Genomic DNA, 25,902 nt, shown 5'->3' on the forward strand with positions numbered 1-25,902 from the left:
TTGAGTGAAGTTCCCATAAGAATATATTTCAAGGAATTGGAAAATCTCTTCCCTAAACTATTTTATGTGAAGATTATAGGTAGCTCTAGCTTGTTTTAACTATATCCAGTTTAAATCATCAGCAGAGATTGCACAATTCGATTCACACACCTTTGTAACTACTGAACAGATCTGAGCCATTTAGAGATCCAGCTTTCACAGTACCATACTGTTGTTTCCAGGGTATTAGAAGTCTACCAAATGACTATCAGAGACTTTAAAGTTGTCTGCTCACTCATTTTAGAAATTTCATTGTTCCATCATATGAGAGACTTGATGAAAGATCTAGAGTTGATTACTTGGTTGGAATTCCAACTCTATAAAATGACGATTGTCAATCTACGCTACATTTTGTCAAAACTCGTAACTTCGCACAGAATAAAGTAAATTGACTGAAATTTCCAATGTATTAATTTCTTATTATATATTTACTATTATACTCTACTATAGGAAGAATGGTCAGATCTAAATCTAAATCTTACATAATGCATCTCTAATAATGTTCAAGAATGTTGATGATTGTGTCTATACCCCGCTGCCTTATAAGTCATTGGAATCATACTACATTCAGAAAGCAAATGTATCTGGTAAATTATATTCAACTATCTCCTAAAACAGGTTAATCTGATCCAATGATTCCCTAAGTGTTGTTAGGCATATTCAAACATCATTATATTTGACAAGTGGTTGCCATGCAAGATAAGCCAACATTTTGCAATAGATGGATAGAGAACAAGCCAAAAATAAAAAAACAATTTTTTTATAGTTCAAATTTCATCAAAACTGAATCAAAATTGTAACCTCTAGAATGTCCACAAGCTAAAAACGTGATTTTTTCATATAATCAGGGGCCATAATCCATGAAGTTACAGTCCAATACATGCCAATTTCAATAGGAACACAGATCTTTAGGAGATCAATCTATATTTCAAGTTTCATCAAAATCAGATAAAACAGGTTAATCTGATCCAATGATTCCCTAAGTGTTGTTAGGCATATTCAAACATCATTATATTTGACAAGTGGTTGCCATGCAAGATAAGCCAACATTTTGCAATAGATGGATAGAGAACAAGCCAAAAATAAAAAAATAATTTTTTTATAGTTCAAATTTCATCAAAATCGGATCAAAATTGTAACCTCTAGAATGTCCACAAGCTAAAAACGTGATTTTTTCATATAATCAGGGGCCATAATCCATGAAGTTACCGTCCAATACATGCCAATTTCAATAGGAACACAGATCTTTAGGAGATCAATCTATATTTCAAGTTTCATCAAAATCAGATAAAAATTATGACCTGTAGAATGTCAACAAACAAATTGTGGACGAACGGACGAACAGGGGTGACAACTTTCATACCAATACATGTATGTCATTCCATTGCTTAGATATAAAATGAAATGGGGTTTAACGTCCTACTGTTCTGCTCCTATACTGGGCTAATGAAGACGGGCATACGCCATACAGTGTGCTATGAGGGAAATTTTGCCTGGGCAGCGGCACTATCGCCTACTCTTATATCGAATTCCAACTGCCAAGGGATCTTTTACGTGCATTCCAATGTTTACACGGGACCTCGGTTTTCCGTCTCATCCGAAGGATATAGATATAAATGTTCTACTATTTGTACATACTTTTTAGTGGTTCAACATATTTACAGTGGCAGACACAAGATATCTGGTTATAATGACAGCCCTCCTCCAAAAACCAGCGGTTGCCAGGCAAGATATGCCCATAGTTTGCAAGAGATGGATAGAGAAGAAGTTAAAAAAAAAGAAAGCGATTTTTTGTACAATCAGGGGCCATAATCCAGGGAGTTATGGTCTGAAATGCGCAAATATCAAAATGGACTGAGATATTTGGGATATAAAGATGTATTGTAAGTTTCATTAAAATCAGATAAAAACTGTGACTTTTAGAGTGTTCACAACCTTGGTATTACATACTTTTACACTAATTGCGTACAAAGAGCGGCCATTTTGTCCAGCAGTTTGGGTCAGATTTTTACTAAATTCGAACTCAACCTTCATTGATGTGTAACGGTGATATATATAAACGCTTTTTAAAATTGAATACAAATTGTGACTTCTATCGGGTCCACATGCTAAAAATGTGATTTGGTCATAATCCAGGAAGTTACGTTTCGATACGCGCGATTATTGAAAACCAAGATCTTTGTGATATAAACATAAATTTAAAGTTTCATCCAAATTGGATAAAAAAAATTTCCTTATTTTGAATATATGACATTATTCAAAACTACATTTATTTTACTGGTGAAAGTGATAATGACTCTTCTATGATTACAATGCCAAATCTATTCCAATATTATTTTTTTTCACTGTTGCTTTTTCCCTCAATACAAGTTTTAAGCTAAATAAAACACTATTCATTCAATCACACATTGAACAGATATGCTAATCTGTAGTGGTCATTAAAAGGTAAAGAACCCACTTAAAAAGAAATAATAAATATTTGAAGATTACAGTAAAAGATTAACAGAAACATGATTAAAGGTAATTATAGACTTTAAATTCCACTCTTGATGCCATTGATATCATTCAGTGTTATCTGCTACTCAAGTGAAAATATCCTTCAATGGAAAACACAACAATGAGCAAGTGTTGAGAGTGATCATTAACATTCAAAAGGTGTAACAATGAAACCATTATTTATTTTTTTCATTTAAAGATTACACGCCACTTGACTCCCAGCCTATTAGAATGGTTATCAATTTCTACAGAGTAATAGACAATTCACCCCCCAAATTGACAGAAATAGTGATACAGGAATATATTATCAAATTTATTTTTTTCTATATGTACTAAATCGACTAAAAACTGGTAATAATATTTAACATCATCATCAATTCATGTCTACAAAAGCAAAAGCATAAAACATTCTTTACCTCAGTTTATCATGTTCAATAATCACTGACTCAATATCCATCAATTATCACAATTTATCCCACATGATCAAAACAGTTAATCAATCTATTCAATTTTAAAATCCATCTCAGTAGTAAACATAATCCTTAGTACACTAAACAGCATGTATATATTGAAGTATATATCTGTATATCACTATAATGTTAATCCTCTGTTAGCGTGTTTACCATGTAGCTCCCTTCTCTATACAATTTGTTTAGCAGCATGGTTGGCTGGCTTTAGAGAATCGTTCCTCAAATTAGTCCCCGCCCACAGCTGCGACCAATCACTTGAGACTCTTGACATTCTACAAATTTAGAGTGCAAATGGCCGTCTGATTGACATAATGAGTGATGGAGGTATTTCAGGACTATACACCTGCCCTATCTAAGCACTGTTACATGTTAGTTCTAAGAATCTTGAGAATATCCTAAAGAAAGAAATGGTATTAATGGTGGCACATAATTTATTAATGGCTCTCTTAGGGTTATTGGATACAAAATTAATAATGACGAAATTTACGGCTTAAAAAACAAATTCTTACACTTTTTTATACTTTATTATAGGTATAGATTTCTGTATCTGTTCTATAATTTGCATTTATTGAAAACAATGTATGATATTGAATATAATTGATTTTTTTCAATGATGACATCAAATTTCTGTTTACGCACTTTTCTAGGTGTTGAATAAAAATGTTAAGGCAAACTGGATAGAATTATTTAATAACTTTTGTGTTTTTTTCTAATAGAACACTGATTTCCATAACATTCCACATAGGGGAACTTCACATATATATTGTAAATTCTATTCATGATTTGTTAGAAAATTACCAAGTTAGAAACTAAAGATTCATACATAAAACATGAAGAATTTGAGTAAGTTTTTATAATTTACTGAGCCATTATTATATTTTTTAGGTTCTTTTATGGCGCTCAGTTCAAGATATTAATACCATTGTTTCTAACATCAATTTCATTTTTTTATTCTTTTAATGTTCTGGCTTTCCAAGAAAATGAATACAAGTTAAGCTGAGTACTGCAACAGTGTGCTATATTTGATTAGCAGCAACAATAAAAGAATGAGTTTTATTGCTGAAGTGGCTCCAAGCCCTTCAACATGTTTTATGAATCAATATCTTAAAACAGAGCTAGGAATGTCGAAGGCACTGTTCCTGCAAATTCAAAGGCCATTTAACAGCAGGATGCTACTGACAATGGTGTTAACTTCAAGTAAATGTGTGGAGGCACCTTTGGGGGGTGTTGGGGTCTATTGTTATCATATCTGCTGTCCTTGGCACTTGATTTGTTTTTAAGTTGCAGAATAAACAGAATATTGACTTGGTGTGCCCTTTAAGGTCCTACTTACACAAATTAGATAAATATCAAGCATTTTGTGAAGTACCCAATGTCTGTCGGAACAACCACTACAAAGACTTTTCTATGAACCATTGACATCATTCTCAATTATTCAGACTCCATTTAATGTCTAAAAAGAAGTTAGAATCTCTAAAAAGAAGTCTTATGATTCTACTAACCTTTCCATCCAGGTTAAAGAGAGAAATATGGGGTTTAACGTCCACTCAACACAAACTAGGTCATTTCGGGACTAACACATGGTTGAATTTTATTTCAATAATTTGCTTGCGCGTAGGGGTCTTAAGCAGTGGGAGGAAACCAGAGAATCCCGAGAAAACCCATTAGATTGGACAGGCGACTCTACTCCTCGTCACGTACAATCATGGTATTTAAACCATGCCAGTTGACTCAATGACAGACCTTATGGTACAGCGCGCACATGCTAACCATTCGGCCATCTACCCCCCCCCCCTTTCCATCTAAATGACACTGATAATGTAAGAATATTTGCCAGTAATAAAGTTTATATGGTACAAACCTTCCTATCATCTACATGCTCTATGGTAACACAAAGTTATCACCCAATAAATCCAAGGATGTGCTTTATTATTACCAAATAAAAACACTAATCACTTTCATGTTTGATTTTTCCTCATATTGAATTTGGTGATGCATTTCAAGAGTTTCTGTCACATCTAGCAAGGTAGATATGGAAATTTACTTGAAATGTTTTCAGTCCCTCTATGATAAACAATTTCTCGGACAGAACAACAAATTCAATCTGAATGGACAAAGGTCATAAAAGTGGTATTGACCATTATACAATGTGTCAATGTGCCTAGGGGTTCGGCCAGTTCTTCTCTATCAGATAAAGCTGGGGACTCTTTTCCTTTTGTTTATAGTTTCATTAGATCAGTGACACTGGCTTGTCTTAAGTCACGGTAAATCAAATTCAACCATTGTCCAGACTGACCACTTCAATGACCTGAATCAACAAATATTTTCTTTGTTAATTCTCTGCTAGCCCAGTTTTCTCTTTAATTTGTTGACAATTTAGATTGTAATGGAACACCTTGGTCAGTTGATCTATCCCCCCAGGGTATCCTTGTATCCATGGTGTAAGGTAAGGTTAATTTACATGATTCTCCACATCTCAAGATGTGTGAAAATCTTTTATTAGACAAAGATAAATATAAATAACAATAAATCTCTTCTTAATAGAATTAAGTAATATCTGCCAGACAACAATGTATGTAATAGATTGTCACATATATTTGTCAGAAAAATGTAAATTAAATTAATAGAAAGATGTGCTTGACTTGAAACTTGTATTATATCTCCATAAAGATAGTATTATGTAATAGAAGGGCCATAAACATGTCTTACATAATCTTTCTATCATGGATAAGGACAATGATCTTAAATAATCTGTGGTTAATCGGTGGTTTATCAGTGTGTAAATGTTGCTTGTTGCAGTTAAATATCTAAATAGTTTGCTGATGATTAAAGACATGAGCTTCAGATGCAATTTGGCTTTGTATGTTTAAAATTTCAATAATATTGATATAATAACATAGGACTCAGGATACAGCAGTGTATATTAAAAAATACAATCCATTTTAGACAATTTGGTTAAAAGGTATTTAATGTGTCGCATGCCTCACCCTGATTGTAAGTTCTAAATTTGAATGTCAAATCAAATGGACTTTCCTGCATTACAGATGAAAACTATCATTGTTAAATATTTATGAGACTATGCAATTATCTCATTTTTGTTGGGAATGGCATGTACTGTAATTAGAAAATGATTTTTTAATTTATGTTCATTCTTGTGATCTATGTATATTTTTATTTTGCTCTAAGTAAACCTGTTTATCATCTTTAAGATCAATAAAAGAAATGGGCATGGTTTTTTTTTCAATGCAGAGAAATGGTTTATTGTTACAAGTACTATTAAAATGGTACCACAGCATAAACAAGAAGTTAATAAACCTTTATCCAAGCTAAACATCTCGACAAAACCCCACTCTTGACCCTATCAAAAATAAACACTTGGACAGCAGGGCATCAGCCCTTGGGAAACTAACACCACCTTCAGGGTTTTAAATATATTATATACCACACACAACATCTGAATCTATACCCCCTACTGCACCATTCTAATTATAAGGAACTTTATCTATTTAAACAGACATGGGTCAATGACAGGAAATCACCCTTAGCTTAGGTTTGGAATGACACATTACTGCCTCAAGTCATAAGTAATAAATTCTTAAGTGTCAAAATATTCTTAACTCAAGCTTGCAATCAAGATGTCAAACAACCTTGCATTTTAAAATGTTTCAATCTACCAGAACTATAAAGAGTTGAACTGGTAGTATATTTTGGTGCTAAGCCATTATTACAAATCACCAATTAAAATCAGGGAAACTCTGGTAATTCCTATACAGCTGCATCCATATCCAAGATGGGTGGACAAGACACCCAGAGGTCTGAAATGAATCAAACCCTTAATTAATAACAAATTAATTTAGAAGAAAGATCAAAGAGATTATAGTAACCACTATACCACCATTATTGAGAATACTGGAAACATGGTTTGTTTTAATAAATCTTTCTAGCCACCTGCATAAATATCTTGTGGTCAGTTTGGTATTTCTTCACTTTACAAGTTATTTGATATTCATCAGTTGAAGCAGCTAGCTAGAACTACATTAATATCTGTTCATACCTGAAACATTTCTACCATACAGTACATGTATATCCTATGAAGGGGGGTTGGATGGCCGAATGGTTAGGGCATGTGCGTTGTATCATAAGGTTTGTCATTGAGTCAACTGGCGTGGTTTTGATTCCCTAGTTGTACATGACACAGGACAAGGAGTAGGGTCGCCTGTCCAACCTCATGGGTTTTCTCCGGGTTCTCCAGTCTCCTTCCACTGCTAAAGCCCCTACCCGAAAGTGAATTATTGAAATAAAATCAAACCATATGTTAGGCTCGAAATGACCTAATTTGTGTCGAGTGGATGTTATACTCCACTTCTCTTGCTATATATATATATAGTAGGATCCTATGAAAAAGACCTGGACAACTTTACATTAGCGGGATACCCCACAATAAACCACCATCTTCAGTTGACAGAATGCACAGGATGCATGATACACCTGTCCATTTATGCATATAAAGGCGGGACATCGCCATATATTTTGAGATGCTGTATACATGTATTCAGATTATTAACACATATCTGGTATATTGTCCTGGTTTCTAATTTCAAATTCCATGCTTCAATGATTCTGTTTTTATTGTACATAATTTCTAATCAGTTATGTTTAGCAAAATACATGAATAGTGCATATTGAATGGCTGTTGTTGGCTTCTGGTTATTCCAGTCTACTCAGGTAGTCTTCTCTTGTGGGATATGTTTAGCCTCATTCACCGAGTCGCTCATTACATATGGCGCCCAAAAGCATTCTGGCACGCATTTCTTGTGCCAAGATTAAAATTTTCATTAAAACTTAAATATTGTATACCAGTACCCATTTTTTCACGTTAAGATAACAACATCAATGTAGATTTAAAGGGACTATCCCGATTTGAACAGAGTCTCAAAAATAAAAGTCCGAGTACGTTTGAAATTTAAGCACCCAAATATAGAGAAATGGTGTATTTACGTTGTCTCAAAATTTCAGCTCAAAATATTGAGTCGTTTGGACGTGAAAGTCAAAAATGCTTATCCGGACACGTAACCCTTTTAAGATTTCGGGTCAATTTTTTCGTTGGACGACTTGATAATCGATTCCCGTTTCTTTAGAGGTCTATACATTAAATGACCCATGTACTGTACTTCATAACGAAGGGTAAATTTCACCTACACATTATTTTTTATAAAATAAAAGTCTGGTTTTATCCAGACGCCGTATAATACAGTTTGGACACTGGTCTCCATTTCCAGATAAAGACTGGCGGGTTTAAGTTGTTTGAAAACGTGTGACAAATATTGAGTTAGTTGCTCGGCTCTAAGTAGAGGATTTTAAGTGATTTTAACACAAAATTAAGCAGTTTTATTCTCCAAAATATTATCGGGATTGGCCCTTTAAATTGACCAATAAGTCGTGTTTGCAATTTTGAAGACTGTGGATGATACTGAGTTAAAGACTTATATTAGCTACTTTAAGTAGAATCGAAAGCTGTAGTAAGATTTTATACCATGGAATAAGAATTTTACCTTACAGACTATGTGTATATATTCCTACCAATAAGTATATATAATATATCACAACTATCTCGTCTGAAAGTATCTTTAATTATAAACAGGTCTGTTTCTGATAGTAAAAACAGACATCACACACATTATACGATATTTAGTGTTTATAAGCAACCATCAAATAGTATACATTAAGACTGTGAGAATCTACCTATAAGATAACATCTGTGAGAAGGTTTTTTTATGACTTGTATCTATCTATATATACAAGTTAAGCTGCCCCACCAAATCATTACTTTAATCAAGAATGTATTGATTTTTTCCCTGAATCCCAAAGTTGTCTGGTTTTTAGATCCACAGGACAGCTATTATTAGGCAATATTTTGTACCTGTATGTAATTTCTATGAGCTACCTTGAAAATCTTCACAGATATTCAAATATGCATATCCTCATAGACGTTACACAAGACGTGAAATGATCTCAGCACTAACAAAATCTGTTTATTTCTAGAAATTACGGGTAAAGCTACTATCAGACAAACTTCCAAATGTTCAATCATAAAACAGGGGTTAGAAAAACAATTTTTAAACAATTCATCTACCTTGGGAGGGCCACTGACTCATGTTTCAGTGTTAAATTGAACAGGATTTCCGCATTGGAGTTCTGATTTTATTATCGTTTTTCATCTCATATAGCTGTTGAATAAATTTGCTTTAACACTTGAATGGACAAATTACGTCTTCACTGAATCAGGGCCAGAGCACTTCAAGAAGTTCAAGAAAAACATTCAGGATCTTCATCAGTTATCTTGAAAGCATCCAATATGTCTGTGTGCAAAAAATAAAACAACGTGTATTTCAATTTAGGACTGAAAAAATAGTGATATTGCTTTGATGAAGAAAGGAAATAGAGATGATAATAGATCATATGAAGCACAAGAATGTCCAGAGACACATTCAAGTTGTATTAAAAACTGTACAGAAGCCAACACCATAACAGCTTGGGGTTAGAACCAACAGATAATTGATACATTTTCAAACTGAACAATAACCAAGCCAAGCTGCTTGAGTATTATTCCATGCTAAATGCCAGCAGCCTCAAGGCTGTCTTGTGTATATAATCACAGAATCGGAATCGCATCCCTGAGAAAGAAATCAAGCAATAAAACTTAGCAAAAGTCAGTGTCATGAGTCATAAGGGTACTGTTTTTATTCATATACCCAGAAGCAATAACAAGAAATTGGATGTATAAAATGAGCTTAGATAAGCCAGGTTATGTGGAAGCAAAAACAAAATGATCAAACATCAATATCAAATATTTTTTTCATAATGGTGTAGAGAAAAAAGTCATCTCCATACCTATATAAATACATATTTTATTCAAGACATGACCAGACAAGAAGTCTACATGACAAAATGTAATAGTTAGGTTTGGGACATCCAGATTCAATTTAGACTCATTTCAAGTGCTATCTTGATGCAATCTCCTCTAAACTCATCTAACATGGATTGAGTTGTGGGGGAGATTTTTGTCTTAAAATCAATGTCATATTTCTGTCCATCAATGTCAAGAAATTCATATAAAAGTCTATTTATTATTGGCTTTAATCGCCGTTTATGAGGATATTTCCCAAAATAAAAATTCATTGTTTTTATCTTTTTCCTATTTTAATCATTTGATTGAATGATAATGTTCTATAGAAGTATAATACATTCTATTTCATCTGTCATGTTTTGCTCTTTGGACCATATCTATAATTATCAATTAAATAGTTTTATTTTTGATATATAAGAAATTTCATAGCATAGTTCATCAAAGAATACAGAGAATTGAAAAACTGGAATAAATATGAAATTAACTTTATGAAAATCATATGCCAGGCTCAGAATATCATAACCTATTACAATGAATAGAAAGGCACCTGTAGATTACAAGTGGTGTACAATCATTTATGCAAATGTTTACATCTTATAAAGAAATACTTATAGTAGGGTGACCCACCATTAATAAATATCTCCATATATCTCCATATATCTCGACAATTACGCCACAATATTTATATATATGCCAAGCCTCAAATCAGTTTCACACAATTATAGTCACTAAATAAACGATCATGTTGTACTTAATAAGCTATGACCATTAATCATCTATAAATAATAGACTGAAAACTGGTTCCAAGTGTCGTCCATAACATCCAGACACTTTTGAGTAAAAGATAGGTTACGTGCCCTTGTTTTGAAATTAGTCTCGCTTAACCAGTCTATCAACCATTCTACGTCTGATTGACAGGTCGGGATAATCAAGACTACTTTTTTACGAAACATAACAGAAAGCTAGAACAAGAAATTGAATTTAGAAATAAGCACGTTAGGTAGCTCAACAATCGTTTTAAGAACCTTGTAAAAGTAAAATGAAACTACTGCTAGTATCATGTTCATGTCTAACCCGAGTGATTCAGAGATATTATTTGTACTAAACCAAAAGATGCCGCTCTTAACGGTACAGTTAATGAAAAAGCGATTTAAAAAATGAAACGAACGTAATTTCTAAATCTGCTGTAATAACCAAGAAGCTTAATTTCACTGCTATTCAAAATCGTCAACAATAATTTTTTTACGGCTGTAATAGTTGATAGATTTGTAGAGAATTGCACGTGCCATGGCTATTTGTAGTATCATACTGTCAGAAAGTTGGTCTCGGCACGGCGAATGTGCACGCTTCAGTGGTAGTCTCGAACTATCAGCGGTGGACTGTATTTCTGTAGAGTACATGGGTCACCCTACTTATAGTTAAACAAAATAAAATCAGGCATTTTAAGCACATTCCCTCATATAGAATGGGAATATTGCAAGTTGTAAAAGAATTTTGTAATAAAGAGTCCAGCACATGTTATTCAAGTGCTACCATTAAATAAAAAAATATGTAATTATAATGATATCATCAATAATATGAGATAATTCACTTTAGCATCTCCATTCTTAAAAAGAGCAATGTTTAGTAATCAGTCAACTTTACCATGAAGTCTGTTGTGCATGCAGCCTGCATCATTTATTTTTTTCAATTATAATAAGATTTTGGGGTTTCACATTTTAATGACGTGGCAACATTTAATTTATGATTACAAATTACATAGTCCTATATATAAATTTACTGGGATATATACATACGGTACATGGAACTAACCATGAAATGACAAAAAATGCCAGAATCAAACATTGCATTAATCCAGACTCAAAACTTCCGTCTAAATACACAAATAATTCAATGTTCCAGATGCATACACTTAGAAACATCAATAAATACTGCACACGCACATGCATGATTGCGACAGTTAGGTTCTGGTTCCCATTATTTCCTATTATTAGAATAATTGATCACAAACTAATTTCATGTAATCTATTCTTGATTTCTAATCATTGTACAATGATGAGAGGCTTGAAATCTTTTAAAGGTTTATAATAAGACAACTCATTCATCAATTTTCATTAATTGTATTGTAACTTGATTTAACACCTCCATGCGTAATTGTTACACCCTTAATCAATTGCATAACTGGAATTTTATGGGGTTATTAATCATGTTAATTAAAACATCAAAATATTTCTTGTGTAAAATCAATACAATTAATATTAAATTTGCGGCTAAAATCTGATTACATTTAAAGAAATAACAACATTTCGGGAATTACAAATCTTGGATATTCCAAGATCTGTACTGGAACCAAATTAGAAAAGAAGGATTTAGATTTAAATGCATGACTAGATCTTATTTAATCAAATGATTTTTTTTATTTTTGTGTGGAACATGCATTTTTGAATGTATTACATGTGTTAAGTGCAATTTTATTGATATTAAACTCCTTTATATTAAAGAAAATTAGGTTTACAGTTAAGAACGCAACACTGTTCAACACTATAGCATTGTGTGGTCTCAATAACATTATTCATAGAATTTAAAATTCATTACCATTTTTGCAGAAATTGAATAAAAACATAAATTGGATGCTGATGTAGTTTAAATTATTATCCTGCATGGAATGAAGTTATGGGGAAAGATATTGAAATGGATACAATTTTAATAATTTTTGTGTTTCAATGGAAACAAATTTCTCATAGTTTTTGGTATACAATTTGTATTCCATAGCATATCTCATAAACTTGTACACACAATAACCTATTATAGTAGTTGTGAATTGGGCTAATTATAAAATTCTCTGTTGAATAACTTTGAAAACAAATGTAATGAAATGGGGTTTTATGTCCTACTTTTCTGCTGCATTTGAGCTATGTAGGAAATTTTGTCCGGAGAGCAGCCCTAAGGCCTAAATTTATTTTGAATACCAACTGTCAAGCACACTTATTCAGGAGCACATCCCAGAAACAATTTAGTCCAACTCTGACCACCAGACATTTCTCTTTGTTTTTCGACCTAGCTCGTAGATATATATGTTGACTGACTTGAACAAAACATTTACTGGTGTACACAGCTCACATAGTACTCCAATGTTCGTTGTGACTATTTCCACCAGGTGAGAGGTCAAATGTCAAATAGTGCATCTCTCATAAAAATGACCCGCCTCACGCAAAAAAATTTCATTTTACTGTTTTGATCTGATAGCCATCAAACTTTAACACAATTTTCAACTGAAGAGGGCTTAACAATCAAAGGTCAAATGTTGAATTATTGTGATTTTCATAAAAAATATGAAATTCTTGTTAATGAGGTGCAGCTCTAGTTTTCCGGCCAGTGATCATCACTACCGCGTTTAACCATTTGAGCGTGTGGACTTGTTCAATTACTTTTCCGTATAATTTCTTAGAAACTGTTAAAGACATCTTTACATAAATTACTGTTTTTGTTGTATGTTTTTGTCTATAATACAATTATTTGTGAACAATTATCAATCTAATCAATTAAGAATAATGTAGGAATCTTTCTACACATATCAACCTATTAAAGAATATAGATGACTTTTGCTGTTTAGTATTTAACAATTTTCAAATGAAGACTTGGGAGATGCTGATTGTAGGCCAGTTGAGGTAGTTCAAGAATTTCCAGGGTCCAAAATGGCTGCTTTATATAAATAAGTATTTTGGGGGATATTAACCCTAACCCTTTTTTACCCCTCTTAAAAGGCTTAGGGTAAGGGTTAGTATTCCCCAAAATACTCATTTAAATAAAGCGGCCATTTTAGACTCCAGAAGTTCCTGAAACTCTGCATCCAGCCTACAATTAGCATCTCCCGGATAACTTTTGTGTGCCCATTTTTTTACCTATTACAATGGCTTTTTCATATTTCCTCGTACATCTATAACATGTAGGCATTTCTAAGCTATCATTCATACATATAGAACCGAGCATAGCACTTTTCAGTTTTTTGATACTTTGATGGTGTAATTCTAAAATCACAGTAATGGTAGGCTGTAATTGAACTCAATTTATGACCACAATAACTAGGTAGCATAATTGTGATGCCTAAAACTATGGGCTAAATACTTTACATAAAAAGACTATTAGTATTAGTATTTGGTTGTTGGTTACCAACAGCCTGTCTATCATTGTACCTTCCTAAACATGTGTAAAGCACATGGTATTGATGACTAAGTCATCTTGTTATATCTAAGATGATCTCACATAGGCTTCTATTTATAATCATGCTCTAAAGTATGTAAATCTACATCCTTTCATGTATTTATTAATAATGTTCATTCATTAATGATTCTGAACATTGATGTGCAAGTCTGACCAGGATTGCATTTACTTTTTCAGAGCTTAATATTATTAGTAATATTAGAACAGTCAAAGATGTTCAATAGTCTTGCGGTCACTGAAAACATATGTACCTTATAAAACTGGTAGCTGACATTTCGAACTTTGTGTCAGACATGTTTTAAAAACATCAATAAAAAAACAAAAAGATAAATCTGTGCCGAACAAAATGACCGGCACCAGAGGCTTGGGTGTAGTATGCATTTCATGGATATATCTTGAAGGTATGGTTTATTAGCTATTTGAAAATTTCTCCATTATCATTTATATCTCCAAAATCATAATTGAGATTGGTTTTCAATTTCGACAAGGAGCCCTCTACATAAAATATAATTGTCAGAATTTCCTTCTACTTGTTATTCTTTCTATTAAAACACAGAGCAAATGGCCCCATTTAGTCATTCGTTGCAATTCTTTAATGTTATCAAGGTCCAAACTATCTATGGCAAATTATTAATCATTACCTAGACTATAGTACCGCAAATATATATATGTACTAGAAACATTAAATGATAGAGATGAGGTAATATGTTGGTAGTTTTGGATGTTTTAATGTATGTTTGTACTTTGTACAGTGATAAATTAAAATAGGTTGCCAGGCAACATACGCCTACAGCAGCTAAATCGTCTGAGCAGTCGACAATGCTTTTGCAGGTAATATGTGTATAAATATTGAATTTTCACATGGTTCAACAAAGTTAAACACGGGCCATAACTCTAGAAGTTATTAACAGAAATTACTTAAATTCAATAGCCTTCTTCTTTTTATTAATCTAAATAATGCATATCAATTTCATACAGATCGGTTGATAACTTTTGTCATTAGAGCATTCACAAGGGGTTCAGCAAAGTGAAACAAGGGCCATTACTCTAGAATTAATTAACCAAAATTGCTGAAATTCAGTCGGCTTCTTCATGTTACTAATCTAAAAAATGCATTAAATTTTCACCCAGATCAGATGATGACTTTAGAGGTAATTAACGGAAATTGCTGAAATACAATAAGTTTAATCATTTTACTGATCTAAATAATGCATATAGATCCGAAGATAACTTTTGTAGTTAGAGCATTCACAAGGTTACAAACGTATGCATATAGATCCGAAGATAACTTTTGTAGTTAGAACATTCACAAGGTTACAAACGTTCACAAGGTTCAACAATGTGAAAATAGGGCCATAACTCTAGAAGTTATAAACAGAAATTTTTGAAATTCAATAGACTTATTCGTTTTATTAATTTAAATAAGGCATATAAATTTAATACAAATCGGAGGTTAACTTAAGTCGTTAGAGCATTCATAAGGTTCAACAAAATGAAACAAGAGCCATAACTCTAGAAATTCTAAACGGAAATTGCTGAAATCCATGATTCTTCTTTTACTAATGTAAATAAATACATGTAAATTTAATACAGATTAGATGATAACTTTAGTCATTAGGGCATACACAGAGTTCAACAAAGTGAAACATGGACATTGTTAAAATCAAATCTGCTTCTTCATCTCGCTAATGTAAACAATATATATAAATTTCTAACTGATCAGATAATAAATGTAGTCTGTAGAGTGTTCACAAGAAATTGTGGAAAGCAGACGGCAATATACAACCACATTTCGATGTGGGCATATAAAAATGATTTCTATTTCGGATTGTAATTATGTAAGACAAATGCATTCAAATGGTGAACCACATTCCTGACAAAAGAACTGAAGTTGCCTGCTCTGACATTCACAACACAAGGAACTTTTTAAAACTGGATTCCATGGAAAGCAATAAATATCCATTCATATCTGACACTAAAGAAACAGGATTATATTGTTTTATTCATTAATAATGGTCTTACCTGAAAAGTTATACTTTTTTTCCAATTTCACTAAGACATTTCTCATGTTTTTATACTACACACTTAGTCCAGTCCATATGGTTTTTAATATAAACTTTCATAGAGCTCTGAAATAAAGAAGAAATAATTTACTGTAATAAGATATTCCATATTCATTAAATCAGATATGTAGGCGCAAGGTTAATTCTATATCTGGTAAGATAGCAAATCATCTTGATTGTCAACTTTTAATTTATTGAAAAAAATTTCAATAAAATTGAATTGGATAGACAACTACACCATCTGATGGAGGCTAGAGTTAAAGATCTACAATAAGCTTATATTTCAATTGAGTTTTGTGCTTGTTGGATTTAGTCAGGTTTATTTCTGGTTGCTGGCACCACTCTACTTTCAATCAATACCATGTTTAATGGCTGATTTCAAAACCATGTTCTTTCTCCTAATGGCACCAACAGTCAACATTTGGCAATAAATCATGGCCCTTCAACACGGGGATAAGACATAATGCTGGAATATTTCTAGAGAGCCACAATCATATGAGATCATTAAATTTATGAGTTATTACAATTTAAAATGAAATTCATAAAAAATGAGATATTTGGTAGGAAAACATTATATGAAAGTGCTTTAATGTCTCCATGAAGGCTATGGTTGTTTGCTCTTTTCCAGAACGGCTGTTTTTTTTTTACGACTGATGATCAAATAATGTATGAAGATTTGAATAATGTTTACCGTTATGATGATTATCAGACACCTAGAGCATTAAATAAGCTCGAGCACTTCCATTATTTAATTATCAAGTCAATACTAGCAAGTTGATATATGAACAATTCGACCTTAGTGAACAAACTTAACCCAAATCAATGGCAGTATTGTGGTAATGGGATGCTTATAGGGGCTTAGTTTACATGCAAGAGGCCACAAGAAGTCTTTCCTGGGTGCTTGTCAATAATCAATGGAGAACAGCAAAAAGTCAACATAGTGTCTTCAGCCTGATTTCCCCGATTGCTTCTAACTCCCTGGTGTTGGCGATTCAACAGATTTCAATGAGTTAAAAAAAACTTCAGTGTCCGTTGGGCAATTTTAATCAATTTTCTGCAAACATGCTATAAGATTAGCATTCTGGATCAATTTCCCTTTACGATATTACTCAGCATCAACAAGTAGGAGATGGCTGAATATGAGAAAGACCTATTGACAATTAACCCAAATGGATTCCCAATTTTGCAGAGCCTGAGTTTTCCTTTACCTGATTTCATGGCTTTCGTTCACACTACAGACAATATGGGTGGAAATTCCAATAATGGTGATGCTTTTCTCATTGGAAATGATTGGAGTAAATGAAAGATTAAATTGTAATATAGTATGGATGGATGGTGTGTTTATCTTAGGAAACACATGTTGACATGACTCACTACTAACATTTAATGCCCATGATTCAAGCAGACACGACAAGAAAAAAGGGAAGAGACAAATGACTTCAATAAACAAAAAGAGATCTGTCTATTTCCTTGGACTAACTTTTGGGGACAGACAGAAAACTTTCCTCATTTCTCAACAAGTTGTTTCTACCATACTACACAAGTTTCATTGCTTAAATGCCTTCAAAGGCAATTTATAAAGATAAATGACATTAATAATAAGATTCCCACAACATTTCCAATATCCTTAGTGCCATTTGACTTAACAGCTAACCAAACAGAAAATAAATTGCTCAAGAACAATATTGGATTTTAACTTTTTTATGAACAAGATATTTAATTGTGTTTTTTCTTTCAAATGTTTTTTTTTTTATATCAATGGATTTCAAATTCGGTATTAGTCAAGCTCTGGAAATTTTCCATCAACCATTTTTCCGAATTAAACATAAAAATCTGGTTTCTTTTGCTCTTGTAATTTTTCAAAAAGTAGTTGACCCAAAAATCAAATTCAATTATAGAATGTGCAGTCAAACTAAAATATCACGAGTTTTATGTTAACAGTTTTGAATTATGACATTCAATAATAAGTTCATAAATCATCTACTAAACTAATTAATCCTGGGGTTATTTTTATGCTGTTTTTTTTTCTGAAGTCTGCTGTTTCACATGCATCCGTTTGCTTGATTAATTCTATCAATAATGTCCCAGACATGATATAAATGGAATTTATAATAATTTTAAATCAAATGACTTGCTATATAATGTATATTTTTTGTAACCAACACCTTTTCAAGATACATTTCCTAAAAAACCCTGCTTTAGCTTGAACAGTTTTTGAAAACAGAAACAACTGTGAGACTTCGGTGATTCAACATAAGGATCAGGAGAAGATAAGAAATATATTATACATGTATGTATTTATTTGTAAACCCTTTATAATCAATAGAAAAATAAGTCCCAGGCAAATGAAGATACACATGTTGTTTTAAAGCTAAATATTCTTCTTTTTGTTTTTCTCATAACCTGGTGCCCACCTGCATAACAGGCTCACTACCTGTGAGTAGATGAACGGTCATGACCTCACCTAAAAATTCCTATTCCCCAGGCACCAGATCCACATAAACATTATCAGAATGTTTCTGCTAATATTCAGGCTTGAATGAGAATCGGATAAATCAAAAGTAATCAAAGTATTGCCTATCTGTTGCAGCAACTTTATCCTGGACCTATGCATTGTGGTTATTCTTGGATTGTTATTTAGGTCTCATTAATTTTATGAGAAATATTTTAAAGATAAATAGACTTGAAATTAATTCATGGTGCACTTTAATCCAAAGGGTTAACAGGTAAAAGCAGTGTCCAGAACAACTAAGTAATTATCAACTGGGAGAATATCAAAACTTTTACAGGAGTTTTTTTTTAAATGCATACAACTGTAAAATAAAATGTAAATAGTTCTTTGCATATTGTATCGGCACTTTGTGGTAACAGTTTAATTTGTTGTTACATTAAGTCAAAGTATCTGCCTTGAATCATTTGATAAACAATCATTTAACTATTTAACACATCAGCAGTGAGTAACCTATCTTTTTGAAGATAAGATATTAAAATTTAACAGTTAAGATAAAGAGGGTAGCATTTAACAGCCATGATCAATAATGATGTTTATATAAAAAGAAAGATTTCAACCAATTGCATTCCAAAAAAAGTATCAAGAACCTACATACCTATCATCTCATTATTCAGAAATGCTTAAAAATTGTCAGCTGTCTGACAAATTAAAACACTTTACACCATCTCGCACTGTCCCCAGTACATTTTCACATAATTAAAGTGGCCTGACCATTTATACTAGCCATTGGTCATTTTATGAATTGGTTGTGCCTTTGTTATAGTTTATCTCAAATATTTGATCTGTGATCCCTTGAATAAGGTACTACAAACACTTAGTCTATCTATAATAAACATAGATGATCAGAGATAAACATCACAATCAGATGAAATAGAAATAGTAGTTCAAAATGAACAGTGTTTGAACATAGTGTTGTTTGTAAATATATAAATACAACAGCAACATAGAGCCACTAAAATACTTTTTCATCAGTTCTATCAAAAAGTTGTTAAACATTTGTTTTTACCTTTAATATTATACTAAAGAAATCCTCAATACATCAAGCAGAACAATTAAGTGCAAGCTCAGAATTAATAACAACACAAAAAGCACTACAAACGATCGTAATCTATTTGCTACCATTCAAATCGCCCATGGGGAAACATGTTTTTCTTTGCCTTCCAGATGACATTCCAGATTTCAAATTGGACATACTTTTTGTGACATTTTCATTTAATTGTGGCCACCATGGAGTTCATTGTCATTTCGAGTCACTTCTGCTACTTTAATTAATCCAAACTCAGTGGGGACACCTCATTTAAATACCTCAATATGTACTAATTTCCTAATAATTCCATCTAAACAATGTTAATCCTTTCAATGCAAATGGTTGCTTAAAAGTCAAAGTATGTCCAGTTATTTTATAAAAGGCCATATAAAGTACACAAATACATATTTGATCCAGAGTTTATCCAAAACTTTGATCAACAAAAGTAATTGGTAAAAGAGAAAATGGTAAATTAGAACTTGTGACTCAAATTTTGATTGGAAGATAAAACTCAGAGGTTAATGGATGTGTAGCTTAAACTCAATATTATCCATAATTAATTCACAAATTAGAATTCAATATTGGTCCATTTCAATTTCAATCAATATTAATGTTGTTATCTAACCATAAAAATATGGGCTCCAGATAATCAATATTTAAGACCCAATGAACACTTTCAAATCAGTTCCCGACGTTAGGTTCTCCATGGTCTTGAGCACTATTTGTAATAAGAAGACTTGATGAACAAAGCAAAAAAAAATCCCACAAATCAACATTGCGAAAGTAATTAACAAGCTTTTGCCATGCAAGATACACCCACATTTTGCAAGAGATGGAGAGAAAAGGTAAAAAAAGTGATTTTTGTACAATAAATGGCCATAATCAAGGATATTACGGTCCCTAATGCGTCAATATCAAAAGAAATAGAGATCTTTGGGATCTAACCATATATTTTAAGTTTCATCAAAACAAAATAAAAATAGTGATTTCTAGAGGGTCCAAAACTGTGGTATTACATGCTTTTACACTATTTGCGTAAACACTGAGCGGCCATTTAGATGGGAAGTTTCAGTCAGATTTACACGGTATTTGAACTCAACCACAATTACTATGTAACTGTGATATATCAAACTAAAAACGGTCCGATTTGCACAAATACATTAAGGAACTGAGATCTTTGGGTTAGAAACATACATTTTAAGTTTAATCAAAAATGCATAAAAATTGTGACTTCTAGAGTGTCCACATGCTAAAAACATGATTTTACGTACAATCAGGGGGCCATAATCCGTGAAGTTACGGTCTGATACATGCCAATATCCAAAGAAAGCAAGATCTTTGGGACATAAACCTCTATTTCAAGTTTCGTTAAAATTGGATAAAAATTATGACCTCAAGGAGAGTGTCCACAAACAAAATGTGCACGGGTACACGGACGGACAGAGGCAGGCAATGATATATGTCTACATGAAAATGTGAATCCAAATAAATATAAAGAGAGAGGAATCCATAACCATTTGAATAACATAAACATGAAAATGTGGGCGTATCAAAATGGCTGATCCACAAACGAGAAAAAGAAAAAGGCATCAGCTTGTAGACTAGACTACATAGGTGCAAACAAGTCACATTTGAATAGAATTTCACCGAACTGGGAAAATAACTAAATAGATATTACAGTCATTTAAAAATTTAATGTAAATCAGTTATGTACATTCATATTACCTTAATATAAGCTTTTGAACCTATTTTCGTCTATTTTAAGGTTCCAAAGAATAGAGCTTTACTCCCATATTAACTTTAATAGCAATGTCATGTACATTTTCTATTCAGCCTATGACCACTCAAGAACACCCAATATCTTTCCTTATACATTTTTACGTTGAGAAAATTGAATATTTTTGCAGTATTTTGTAGTATCTATAGATTATAAGTTTGCATGACTTTCAACAAATCTTCTATAAGGAAATATATATCAGTGGTAAGTACTCTGTATATTGTAATAATGTTTTTAAGCTTTTCCCTCAAGATCAAGTAAAAGTGGTCCACTGTAGAGAAGTTTAAATTACGAACTCTCTAGGCGTTAATCTATAAGTTCTAATTATTTAATTTCAGCTGCCAGAAAGTAATATCATCATAGTGAACCTGGGGTGAAGAAAGACAGACATATATTTACCTTGTTGGCAGGGGATGCAGTTCAATAACAGATCCCTAGTTTTTCATTAACACTTCATTATACAAACAATCTGGTCCCAGAAACCTCCACCTGACCTTCTAAAAAGTGACCAATGGTTTAATTAGAACTCGCTAAAGAGGCAGCCAATTATTAGGATAAGACCCAGACATGCAAGATCAGGCTTTGTTTTGCTTGTAGTGTCTATAAGAGTAAGTTCATTGATAATATCAAGACTGTAAAACATTGAGCTGGATGAGATAATGCATACCTTAATGTCGCCCCATGTGATAACTGTAAACTTCCTTTGATTTGATCCTTGTTTTGACACCATAAGCTAAGTGGGGCAGAGCAAATTTACTTTACTTAGTTTATGATCTGTTGTGTTGTTATCATATATTACCTCTCAATATATTTATCAATGGGTTGTAAAATTATAATTTGTTCTAATATAAGATGTTTACACTATTTATTATAATGTCAACAATAGCATTATAATCATTTAGTTTATAAGTTTGTCAAAATAAAGGGTATAAACTGACTAATGTTAAGTGTCACAACAGTAGACTGTATCCTTTGCTCACTAGTTTAATGAAGCTGTTTGCAATATGATTTCATGTTTTATACGCAACATACGTTTTTGCAAAATCTAGCCAAATATATAAGGACTATGTACCACCCCACCCACCAATCTGCAACTGTCAACTATCATCAATAATAATAAAATAATATTGGAAGAAATTTGTCATACCATTTCCTACACAAGAATTTCAACTTTGTGACCTTGTCACAGAAAGTTTGATTTTGATAATGGTCTTTGAAAATGTGTTCTAAAATAATGGCTACACTATAGCACCCTGCATTGGCAAGAAAATATGATTACATGGAGTGAAACTCGGCTTATGCAACTTTTTCAACTTGTGAATAGGAATTGATACTAATCGTGCAATAAGAGAAGGAAAATGTTTTCATAGAGCTGTTTTTTCTGACTCTTCTTCATGACTATTCATAACTAAATAAAGACATCAGTATAGAGCTCCTTTCAACACACTTAAAGTTCTTCTAAAAGTTAAAAGAAATAAATCACGGTTTCATTTTGGATCTACTTTGGCTTCTAAATAAAAGCTCAAACAAATTGTAACTTATATTAATCCTTTGAAGCCCTAGTAAAGTACTTTATGTCTTCAGATTGTCATATTAATATTGGCAAACTTAAGAATCAGGCTAATATGATGAAGATCATACTTACACCTAATAAAAAAGCTAATGTCTACTATATCTACCCACTAGGTATAATGATAGTCTTTACTACTACATTAAGAGAGTAAAAGATAAATAGGTACCTAAAGCTATGTGCGTATTACAAGTTTGCGGGAGGGAAAGGTGATCAAAGTTATATTGATGCATGAACAGTAAACCATTCTCAGAATGAATACCATCTACATCCTAAGAATTTAACCGTGCCTTTCTCAGAATGGTTCCAAGACTACTTCACTTCAGTTATTGAGGTTGCAACTATTTTCAGACTAAACGCTAATGCTGATCTGTTTACACTACTCAAAATTGAACAATTCCTGTGTTGGCACACTTAAAAGTGGAATGTAAACTGGGCTTAAGATTAACTATCCAGTATTGTCAGAATCATGTTTATGAAAGCCAAATATTAATTACTTTCTTTTCTCACATCTGGTATCTATTACCTGTATGTTAGTTTAACAAAACCTGGTTCTCAAATGATTTCTTGCCCCTTTACTACAAATTAGCCATCATGTCATAGCAAATTGATCAGAACACTAATGGTAATGGCTACCTGTCAAATACTTTAAGATATAAATCTCGAACTTTTCTGCACTTAAAGATTGCTTTCCGTGTACAAACTGTGTGATTTGATGATATATTTGGAATAAAAACATATTCAAACTAATTAATCTATCAAAGTTTTGCTTCAAATCCTTCTCAAAACATTGTATTCGCGAGGGAATAGCCCTGCTATAAAAAATCTATTAAAAGAAGCCATGTCTGTGTCACATGACTTGGCTGACGCGGTACCTAGCAACAAGTGCGAAGCTAAACAAAAATTCCTTGCACATACAGGACAATGTTGTCTTTAATCGCTGTTCATTTATCATAAATATCGAAGCCTAATTAATTCTCAGATTATCCACTGCCCACATCTTTTTCCATTGTTTTTATCTCAGAGACCGTTTTACTACGTTTAAACTGACCATCAAGTTTATCAACACATACATCAAGTGCTGAGAGATCAGACAATCTTTGCGTGCAACCTTTGACGTCACTCAAGCAGACATCCCTAATCGTCAGGTTGCCGGTTAGGGAAATGCTCCATGGGTGTTTTTCTGGGAATTCAGTATTTTCTAGTAAGATTGGAAGTTTCTACTTTCCATACATACCAATATTGCCATACTTTTATTGGAAATAACCAGCTGATAAATACTTTTGTGGGAAAGTATCTTTAAGAGTAAAATATTAATGTCAACATTTGGAATAAATAGACAGAATTCTACCAGGGACCAACACAGTGATCATTTTTGGAATATTTATTGAATATTGGCATGGAATATCAGTTACAACATTATGAAGTCTTAATTTGTATTAATCTTTCTATCATCTTAATATAACACTCATCAATATGGGATTATTAATTTTTGAAACACAAGAAACTACATATATTATGTGGTTGACATTTAAAAGTTGGTGAATGATATGAACCATGTGAAACTTGAATAAAGGAAAACTTTTCATATTTTATAAAACTACCAAGGACATGTGTTGGAAATAAATTATGATAGCTATGAAATTAAACAATATTTATATAACATATTGATGTGATGTTATAATAACTATAAAAACAAGCATAGAGTAAATGGAAGGATTGTTCTTTCATTGTCTAATAAATTTAATAATGACATTACTATTGAGGTTGAGCCAACCTCTAAGGAAGGGGTAAAATACCCATAGTCATAATTATTTTAATGATTATTCCATATGCTTCAATACCTGTCATTAGATATATATACACGTAGATATATACCTAGAGTGATTACAGGAATAGCTACTTCTGTTGCCAAGTGCAGGAAAATTAGCCTGATTTCTACTAGAAACCATTATTTAATTGATTTCTACAGCATAATGGTAATTTTCTTGCACAAGATGGTGCCAGATTTTAGACAAAAACAAGTAATTTGTTTTTTAAAATACAAAAAGGTAAAACAAATACTTGTTTAATATGTTTAAGGACTACTGAGATGGTTGAGAAAAAGGGAAAATTCAGATATTGATTAATTCTACTAGCTTCAATTAAAATTTACTTATATGTTGTACATGCATGTAGTTAAGATCAGTCAATCATAACCGAAAACTTAAGACCTATATCTGCTCCCTCTATGGAAAAAAAAATATATAAAACAGATCAAACCTGTTCAGTATCATGTGCTAGTATTTAACATACGAATTGAGACTAATATATAAAACTGGTAATGTAAAAGTTTTCTATCTTTACTATTACGAATTGTTGACTATCAAATCTTTAATGTCTCACTGCGTCATTTTAGAACAATAGGAATCTCTTGAAAACTACAATATTGTAAAGATGAAATTGTAATAGGAATATCGGTTTAAAATGGTTCAATTCCGTTCAATATTTACAAAGATGTGTTGAATTGAAAATTCATGCTGCTTGATATGTAACTAAAAGTAATAAACCTACCACCATTTTGTTTTTGGCAAACAGAAATGATAGGCCTATTTTAAATCCAAGCTGGGAGGTTATTCAGAGATTATATTTTGTTTTCGTTTTCTTAATTAAATAATCCATCTGCGTATATTAGCATGGATTCAGTCGTGAGAAATGTGATATGTAAATGAAATATCGTTACTTTAACAATCTGCACCTATTTTATTTACCACGGTAGTGTGGTGGGACTATCAGCAATCACAATTATTGTCTGCAATACACCTTGTTAAAGATAATGTT

General features: G+C 32.3%; 1 protein-coding gene across 1 annotated transcript in view; it reads right to left on the reverse strand.

Moving 5' to 3' along the window:
• The window catches only part of LOC126830057 (teneurin-m), a 190,602-nt gene that overhangs the window by 67,561 nt on the left and 97,139 nt on the right, over positions 1-25,902 (reverse strand). Inside the window, exon 5 of the mRNA XM_050560271.1 lies at positions 16,156-16,262. The gene's annotated coding sequence lies outside the window, so the exon portion shown is untranslated. The remainder of the gene's footprint in view (positions 1-16,155; positions 16,263-25,902) is intronic.

The sequence above is a fragment of the Patella vulgata genome, chromosome 8, assembly GCF_932274485.2.
Source record: "Patella vulgata chromosome 8, xgPatVulg1.2, whole genome shotgun sequence".
Lineage (NCBI taxonomy): Eukaryota > Metazoa > Mollusca > Gastropoda > Patellidae > Patella > Patella vulgata.